Source organism: Humulus lupulus, chromosome 1, assembly GCF_963169125.1.
Source record: "Humulus lupulus chromosome 1, drHumLupu1.1, whole genome shotgun sequence".
NCBI classification, from domain to species: domain Eukaryota; kingdom Viridiplantae; phylum Streptophyta; class Magnoliopsida; order Rosales; family Cannabaceae; genus Humulus; species Humulus lupulus.
In genome coordinates this window covers 74114662-74124557 of record NC_084793.1, presented here as the reverse complement: position 1 = coordinate 74124557, position 9896 = coordinate 74114662, and the positions used below count along the sequence as shown (strand labels likewise).

The 9896-nt window shown below is 33.9% G+C and overlaps 1 long non-coding RNA gene and 2 other non-coding genes across 3 annotated transcripts; all 3 read left to right on the top strand.

Annotated features, from left to right (window-relative positions):
• The first annotated feature begins 5890 nt into the window (after positions 1–5890).
• On the top strand, positions 5891–7564 carry LOC133794737 (uncharacterized). The gene is made up of 2 exons (XR_009875304.1): positions 5891–6064; positions 6684–7564. It is a non-coding gene; the product is annotated as an uncharacterized LOC133794737 (long non-coding RNA).
• LOC133813338 (small nucleolar RNA R41) lies at positions 6128–6219 on the top strand. Its single transcript, XR_009884361.1, has one exon. It is a non-coding gene; the product is annotated as a small nucleolar RNA R41 (small nucleolar RNA).
• Positions 6283–6360, top strand: LOC133813344 (small nucleolar RNA Z155). Its single transcript, XR_009884366.1, has one exon. It is a non-coding gene; the product is annotated as a small nucleolar RNA Z155 (small nucleolar RNA).
• Positions 7565–9896: the final 2332 nt, after the last annotated feature.

Genomic DNA, 9896 nt, shown 5'->3' with positions numbered 1-9896 from the left:
TTCTTTTATTTAGAGCTTGAAATTCCATCCAATCATTTCTTGTAGCCAATTATTATAGCCCGCGGCCTACAGAGGCCATGAAGGACCACAGGGAAGCAATCCTCAAGCTCCCCTACGATCGGCGATCCCTCAACTACCTTTTTCACGAGGACAAGCTCCGGCTTTGTGGCCTTCTTGAGCCTGAAAGGCATCACATTGTAACAGTACAAACCTTTATCAGTCATAAAGCTCGTATGTTCCTGGTCGGGTGCATGCATGGCTATCTAGTTATATCCAGAATACGCATCCATGAACGACATGATGTCGTGACCCGTGTTAGCATCTACGAGCTTATCAATTCAAGGTTGGGGAAAGTAATCCTTTAGACATGCCATGTTGAGGTCCGAATAATCAATGCAAGTTTGCCATTTGCCATTGGGCTTCGAAACTAACACAGGATTGGCTATCCAATTGGGATAGAAAGCATCTCGGATAAACCAATTTTCCTTCAGCCTTTCGACCTCTTCTTTCAAGGATTTCTTCCTTTCATCGTCCAAAAGCCTTCTTTTTTGTTGCTTTGGTGGGAATCCTTTGTCTATGTTGAGCGCATGGCTTATAATGTTTGGGCCGATCCTAATCATGTCCGAATGCGACCATGCGAACACATCTTGATTTTCCCTCTGGAAGCGGATCAATTGTTATATCGCATCCTTTGGGAGGCTCTTCCCTATATTTACCACCCTAGTGGTATCCTTTTCATCTAGCTTTACATCCTCGAGCTCCTCGATTGGTCTGAGATTGGCCCTATCCTCTTCTATCCTGGGGTCGATCTCTTCTTCAACTTCGTGGACTGTCCCGCTTCTTTCTCGGATGACAACAAGTGCTTATGCACTTGTTTGGCCCTTCCCCCTCATTGAGATGCTATAACATTCTCGGGCTGCCAGCTGGTCCCCTTTCAGTGTCCCAATACCACTAGTTGTTGGGAACTTGATCGCTAGGTGCCTCACAGATGAAACTACCCCCAGCCCAATCAAGGATGGTCTCCCAAGCAGTACATTGTAGGTCGAAGGGGTGTCCACCACTATGAATTCCATTATCTTGGTTACTTAGACTGAATAGTCTCCCAAGGTCACCAGGAGCTCGATAGATCTCGTGCTGGATATTCCTTCTCCTAAAAATTCGTACAACATCGTCGCACAGGCTTTCAGGTATAAAACGGAGAGTCTCATCTTTTCCAAGGTGGCTTTATAAAGGATGTTAACTGAGCTCTCATTATTAATCAGGACTCGGCGCACCCTTTTATTGGCAAGCTAGAAGGTGATGACCAAAGGGTCATTGTGGGGGAACTGGACGTGCGAGGCGTCTTCTTTAGTGAAAGTAATGGGTTGGGTTTCAACCCTCTGTTATTTTGGAGCTCGGGGTTCAGGTTCATAGGGAGATATGTCCCTCATCTTAAGCTCGTTGACATATCTTTTTTAGGCATTTTTGCCCGTCCCAGCGATATGCGGTCCTCCGGCGATGGATAGTACATCCTACCCATTGATTGGGGGAGGTCAGTCATCCTCCCTTGCACGTGGGGTCGTATTCTGTTGGGCAGGCTGTGTAGGAGCTACCCTCTGCCCAGACAAAGCTTGGACTAGATTCATATTTCTGACATACTGCCCAAAGTATCCTCTCGAGATCAAACCTTTGATCTCATCCTTCAATTTTCTATATTCATCGGTGGTATGACCAATGTCCCTATGGAATATGCATAATTTATTTTTATCCCTTTTAGACTTTTGATTTCGCATCGAATCAGGTCGTCTGAATGGGAACTGATTCTCATTTGCGATAAAAATGTTCTCCCGAGTATCTGTAAGCTCGGTATAAACTGTGTATATGGATAAGTATTTATCTCTTTTTTCTTCTTACCCCCAACCGCCTCCGAGTTATTCCCCTCATTCTTCTTTCTCTTTGAAGGGTTATCTCCTTAGGGCTGCGACGTTGAGGGCGTAGCCGAGGTCGAGGCTGAGTTAACGTTCATCGTTGTAGTTATTATGGGCTGAGGTGTCAGTTTTAATGCCGACCTCGCCTCTTCTACAATGACAAACCTCTGAGCCCAGTTGTTGAACTTGGTTACTATCCTCACGGATTTCATTTGCATGTCCTCCCAAAAGGGACTTCCTGGAAATACTCCAGCTCGTACTGCCATGAGATGACCACTGTCATCAACATTTCGAGCTCATGCCACTTCTATGTTGAATCTCGCCAGGTAGCTTTTTAATGACTCTCCTAGCTGTTGCCTAACATTAGTAAATGTTGAGGCCTCGGGCTTGACACTCACCATGGCCTTGAATTGCTTCTTGAACTCTTTAGTCAGTTGTTCCCATGACGAGATCGAGTGCCTTCAGAACTTGTCGAACCAGTTTTTCGCTGGTCCCGTGAGTGTGGTCAAAAAGAGCATGCACCTTAGCTCATATCCAACATTGCTGGCTCGCATTATTATGTTAAACGTGCTCAGGTGGTTATATGGATTGGAAGTCCCATTAAAGGGCGCCACATGGGGTATCTTAAATCCATAAGGAAATGGAGTGTTTGATATATGGGGAGCAAAAGGCTCGAGCTCCTCATCAGAGTCGTCAACCTTGCCCTTATTTGATTCTTCTTGAAGGATCCTGAATGCTCTTTTCAAGCTGGTTGATCCTTTCTTGGAGCAAGTCCACTGGAGGTTGAGCTTGCATTTGGGGTAGCTGGTTAATGTTTGCAAAAACTCCAGCTCCCTGTCCTAGTACAGGGTTATACTGATTCCCATGTATTGGTTGGGAAGGCTCTTTTTATTATTTAACGATGTTCGCAAATCTGGGTTTGACGGGTTGGTATGCCCCAGTTTTTTATTCAAATAATCTTAAAGATCAGGATAATCATTCTCATAATTCCCATTATTCATGGGCTTAGTGTTGTACACACTCACCGACCGGCTAAGGTCCAGACTTCCACTGAGGAAGCTGACATTCCTCTCTAGTTGTTGTGTGGATTGATTGTTATGAGGTGGGTTTTCTGCTTGCCCCCTCGCCCTAGTTGTTTGTGACCTCGACATATGACTTCCCATTTGCTGGGGTGACCTATGTCCTCGGTGAGCCTCTCGCAGGGCCTCACGTTCTCCCCCTTGTCCAGGTCGAGCCCTATGGTTTCTATCTTAGCTCTCACTTTGAGAAGGTCTCTGGGGTGCCCGATCCCCTGCCTGGTTCCCATTGGGAGCTGACTAGGGTGCCTCTCGAGCTAGAGAGGGGTGTCTTATTGACGAGGGTGAATTCCTTATTGATGATGGCGATGGCCTTCCATTATTGGGTTTGGAAGGTCCAGAATTGGCTCGGACAAGCTGTGGGTTATTCCTGACAGGTTCGGGGTTATCATTCAGAGCTACCGAAGGAGCTCAATTATTCCAAGTTCGAGCAGATACATCTCCCATAGGATTGCCCCTAGCAGCGTTTTGAGTATTTCCCCCAGGACGATCATTGCTGGTATTTGTCCTGGGCCTCAATTGGGCTTGTTGGGCCCTTTGCTCAGCCATCTCGGCTGCCGTGCTCCCTCAAGGTCGTCCTTCGGGGCAGTGCTTGTACTTCAGTGGCTTGCCTAGCCAATTTCTCATTTAGCCGTGTAGCCTCGGCCAATTGCTCACGCAATCTGCGATTCTCCAATTCCACGATTGGTACGTACCTTTCAGGATTATAATAAAAATCCTCGTCAGGCTGGGGGTCTGAGCAAGTTGCCCCCTGGAGGCTGATGATGCACTCCCCTCATCGAGGCTTTGATCTACCATGGGCTGCTTCCCAGGCCTCAGTTGATAGTTCTTAGTCTGAGGAGTACGCTCCTCGGGGATGTTGGGTAATGGTCGCCCACCAGTTCCAGGGTTATTCGCGGGGGCCATTAATGATGTGCATGAGGTTTTGATTAAACAATACAACGATTTGCTTAATGCTCTCAACGAAAGCACCAAACTGTTGACGTCATTTTTTGTCAACTTAAATATAAAGAGCACTAAACAAGAATATAGAAAAAGTAGAAGGATTCAGAGGTTTTTTTACATGTTTCAATAGTTAAAATCTACCTAGTCCACGAGTCACTGTTAATATCACCACTCTCTCAAAGCTTTGAATGAAAGCAATTTAGAAGATTATTCTCAATTACAAATTGTGCGTGAGTACAAATGAATCAGACCAAGCTATTTATAGACCTGGTTGTAAAAATATATTTTCCCAATTCAGGGAAGTTACAATCAAGCATTCAATTACAAAATATTTGCATTAATAATATTAATTAAATGCACTAGTTAAGTAATATCCCATGATAATAGGGATTTAATATGCAGCTTTAACGAATCCCTTAAAATAGGGATTTCCTAACCAATATTCCGTGTGGTAAGCGCGTCTTTGAGCTCGAACGCACTTTCGAGGCTATCTAAGATTCTAGCTCATCCTTCCAGTTTTTGTCTCCTCCTCATTCGTGAATTCAGTCGACCTCGTCCTCCAGAGAAGGTTGGTATCTTCAAGCCTGCAACCCATGCTTGAACTCTGATAACTAATCTAGAATCATGTGTCAAATTATATAAGTATACTTCCAACACTTATAATTTTCAAGTTTACTCTTTTCGAGCCTTTATTTCAAGGCTATTTATTTTATCTCAAAATTTGGGTGTAACATAAAGCATCAACCACACACTTGCAATATGTGAAGACCTCCACACCGGTCTCCAACCCTACCATCTTTCAAGTTGCGAAATTAGCTTCATGAATGCTACTTAAATTGCCAAATTATTAATTCTTACAACAACATATAAACTTAAAAAGTTTTAATGTTTTTTTTTTCTTTAAAAAATTATAACTTTGAATATTATTTTAAAGATTATAACATTTTAGTACCTTATTGTTTCTTTTAATACTAGCTTATGCCCTTTTCAGTTTAGCTCATACCAAAATATCATCCTTTATATTACAAAATAATTTTGATCAAATTTAGTTTTAATATACCAAAATATCTTTATTTAAATTTAAAAAAATCAATTTTTGATATAATTTTTTTAACAAAATTACTATTCAAGTTTAATAATAAAAATTATATAAATAAGTTTACATGATGGAAAACCTAAAATTAAAAAAAAAAAAGAAATATGTTTATTCATTTTCCTCTTAAGCTTTTAATTAGTTGAAATCATTGTTATTTTTAAAATTTTCCATATAATTTTTTAGAAAATCAATTATTTTTTAGTGTCCAATTATTATTATTTGGATTAATTAAAAGTCCATGAAGAAGAAAAAAAACAAAATTATCTTTTATCTCTCTCAAAAAGATTTTTTTATTAATGTTTTGAAATTTTAGATTTTTTAAGTAATTATACTTATTAAAATTTTATTGTTAATATTTATTATATATATTATGTAATTAAATAAATATATTTATATACTGTTAAAAAAATGAATTTGATCAAAATTGTCTTTAATGTTTTTTTTTTATGCTGATTTTTAGAATAGAAGATAATATTTTAATATTAATTAAACACGAATGTAAACTGGCAATGAAGAAAATAAGATATATATTATAATGATATTATCCCTATTATTTACTAGTAAATTGCAACATATTATTCAATAATAAATTTAAACCATATTTAATTTACTCATTAATTATGACATTGTAAATAAGTGAAAAATATCAATGTAAGAATATGTGATTTTTTTTTTTTTTTTTGAGAAAAAGATTATGTGATTTACTAGTATATGAAAAAAAAAGTACAAAACATCTAAAAATGAAAAAAAAAAATGGTATAAATTGGAAATGAAAGTGGAGCCTTTATCTGATAATTGACATATGGGCTATAAAATCACACAAAGAAGCCCATCCAATTTTTTTCTTTTTTTAAAGGAAGCCCATCAAAATTCGTTACTTGCATTATGGTAGATTTGTAGTTTTATTTGATGGTGCTGCGCCGTCGTATATGGTAGCCATGGAACGACAAAACCCTAACCCTAAATGGTAGCGCTTCTCTATATATATCTACACAACTCTATCGGGTTCATTACTCGGTTGGCTGCTAACCGACATTCAAGTAAGCAGATCTTTAGGTTTTCTTAATCGCTTGATTTGTATTTTTTAATTTTCTGTGAATTGTTTCGAGGCAATGATGCTGAAAATCTACCTATTTTATGAGGAGATTTATCTCCCTGATTACAAAATCACCAATGGATCCTTCTGAGCCTTCGATTAATTTCTTTAATTTTCTCTTCTTATACTATATGTATTTCAATTTATTTAGATGTGTATAACCATTGAGGTGATGATAGCTTCTTCCGAATTATCTTTGTGTCGACCTTGAAGTATCAGACTACAATTATCTGATCAGTGGTTTAATTTTGCTTTATTTTTTATAATCTGCACTGGTATTTTCCTTGAAAAATAACAAGTTTTTATTTTTATTTTTCGAGTATTCTGTTCTTTTACTTGTTTTTAACCCATCCATAATAAAAATATTGGCAAGCTTTGTTTTTGTATTTTTTTTTTAAAATTTTTTGTTAATATTACTTCAAAGAAACATTTTTTCGTTATTAAATACGTATTTATATATTTTGTTTAAAAAGTATTTCTAATGTTTATCAAAATTGGTTTCTCTTGATTTCTTTTTGCTCGAAGTAGCACATTCATTCTCATTTTTTGGTATTTTGATCTAGTTATTACAATCTCCAGCGTAGTTCTAAGATAGCATATTTGAAATCACCACATTGATCATGGATCAAGCAGGACTTCTATAATCTTAAAGATGCATACTGAATCTTCCAAGAAAATGGCTGGGAATTTACAATCCTCCTTGTGCGACTTCTTATGATAGAAAAAACACTTATTATTGATAAGTAAACACTTTTATAGACAGTAGTAGCCAATCATAACAAAGGTGATTTAAACTGTTATGAGTAAACTCATAACTCACGGTGGATAAAGGTCGAACCCTGTGTTTGGTTCGAAGCTCAAAGATTCTAGTGCTATAAATAACTTTTGTGAGGAGATCTGCAACTTGGTCAAAATAGAGATCTACTTCTAGTTCTGTGTTTACTCTTCTAGGGCTAAATGCTTCCGGTTGAGTTGAGTGCATTGTTTAAGACAACATAGACTTTTGGTTTTCAAGTGATTTTTATTATCTGAAATGTCGCTTGGGATAGTTCCTATATGGTGTTGAGTAGTAGTTACTGTTGGTTCACTTTGAGGTAGCATTGGAGATGAAGAAGTTGGACTTGGTAATGGACATGCATTAGCACCATTAAAATATACCTTAGCAGATAAAATGGAAGCACTTGGAAAGGAAGGTGCTGGCCATAGCTGGTTTATTGAAGATTTTGCCATTTTGGTAAAAGGAACTCTTCCATCCGGTGCTATAGCCTAAGAAGGTTCATTCTTAATGGATTCTTAATGGTGATTTTCCATTAAGAATGCGTGTAAGGAAGTCTATTGAAGAGATAAACATGCTCTACTGTATGCCTGTGTTACCTTGCTCTTGATGAGCACCAGGAGCAGAAAGTTGCAAGAAAGTTGGTAAACACGGTATTCTTTACCCCAAGTCCGAGCCTGATTTTGGTCCTATTTTTTCAATAGGATTAAAATTTTAAATTATTGCATAATAAATTTTAAATGTTGAAATAAAAAATTTAATTAAAAATTGTAAATTTAATTTAAAATAAAAATATATTAATTAATTGGAACTTAAATATAATTTTAAGCGAAATTAAAGTAAAATCAAATAATAATTTATATCTATATCTATGTAAAGGAGGGCGATTTGTAAATCACTCCAATTTACTCTATTTATTTTCTAATTTTATCACATTTTTTATTATATTTTTTTAATTTATAGTTATTAATTAATTAAAAAAATAAAATATCTAAAATATATAATCTATATTTTAACATTTTTTCACAAATTTTTATTCTACATACTATTAATTTAAGCTATATATATACTCTCAAATATATCTTAATAAAATTTTATTAAGTAACCGTAACTTAATTAGTCTCCTATATGTGTTATAAAATTGAAGTTTATTTTATAATAATTGAATTAAAAAAAATATATCTAAAATATCTAATTTATATTTTATCATTTTTCACAATTTTTTATTCTACATAATATCAATTTAAGCTATATATATTCTCAAATATATCTTAATAAAATTTTATTAAGCAATTGTAACTTAATTAGTCTACTATATCTGTTATAAAATTGAAGTTTATTTTATAATAATTGAATTAAAAATATATATCTAATCTATATTTTATCATTTTTTTTACAATTTTTTATTCTACATAATATCAATTTAAGCTATATATACTCTCAAATATATCTTAATAAAATTTTACTAAGCAACCGTAACTTAATTAGTCTACTATATCTGTTATAAAATTGAAGTCTTTTTTATAATAATTGAATTAAAAAAAATATCTAATCTATATTTTATCATTTTTTCAACTTTTTATTCTACATAATATCAATTTAAGCAATATATACCCTCAAATATATTTTAATAAAATTTTATTAAGTAACCGTAACTTAATTAGTCTATTATATCTGTTATAAAATTGAAGTTTGTTTTATAATAATTAAAATTTTCAAATATATCTTAATAAATTTTTAATAAAAATATTATTAAGTAACGTAACTTAATTAGACTATTATACCTATTATGAAATTGAAGTTTTTTTTATAATAATTGAATTTTTCAAATATATTTTAATAAAATTTTATTAAGTAACGGTAACTTAATTAGTATTAATAAAATTTTATTAAGTAACTGTATAATTATATTTTAAATGTTCCAAAAATATCTAATAACCATGTACTCACATTATTTTATTTGTTTTAATGTATATCGAATTAATTTGGGAAGCAAGTTATTTCTGCTTTCTTTATTTGCTAAGAAATTGTTAGATTGATACCAAATTTGTGGCGTTTCTTTAAAATAGTTGATTGAGAGTCATGAAAAGGAAAGACTAATAGAGTTTCTTATCGACAGGCTTATAAAATGTTTGGAGCTTCTTATAGAAAAGCTTATAAAATGTGGCTGGAAAGATGAAATGAAACCTTTTTCTAGGTACAAATAATTCTCAATTTGTTTTTTCTTTTCCAACTTTAATTAATCATTTAATATGTGAGTTTTCAAAACTATTGAGGAATCAAACTATGTTATATCTATCTTTTTGTTAAGATTAAATAAAATTTAAAGTGTGTTTCGTGTGTTTATTTTAATGTATATATGTTAATGGAAATCTCTCTATAGATTTTATGAAGTTACACAATATATATATATGTATTTATACATAACATGCTACAAAGTGACAATAATAGTTAATCGTGAACAATAAATAAGAGAAAAAGTGAGAAAGGTAAATAAATTGAAAATTGTAAGATATGCGTGAGCCAGCCAATTTCCTGTTAGCTTTGTATACATTTCATGAACTTACACAATATAAAAATGGTTAATAAAACTAAATTAATATTATAAAGTATATATAATGACGAGCTTTTTAATTTGCTTGATTTCACATATCTAATTTTCCCTTTCCATTTCACTATTGAATTCCATTATCTTTCCTCTTTAATATAGTGTTGAATTCTCTTACATTTAATTTAAATTGACATGTTAAATTTTTAGTTTCAATCTTATATATTTTTGTATAGTGGATTCCATTTTTAATTAGTTTTACATCTTTAAAGGATGCATAATTAATTCAGGTGATTGTGTGTACCATATATTTGAGATTTATATATATATATAGATATATGTAACATGTACCAGCTAAATGAACACAATAATTATCATCATTACTAATTGTTTAACGCCCAAAATGTGACAACCACTAAGCGGTGGTTGTAGTATAATCGGGCGGTCGATCCA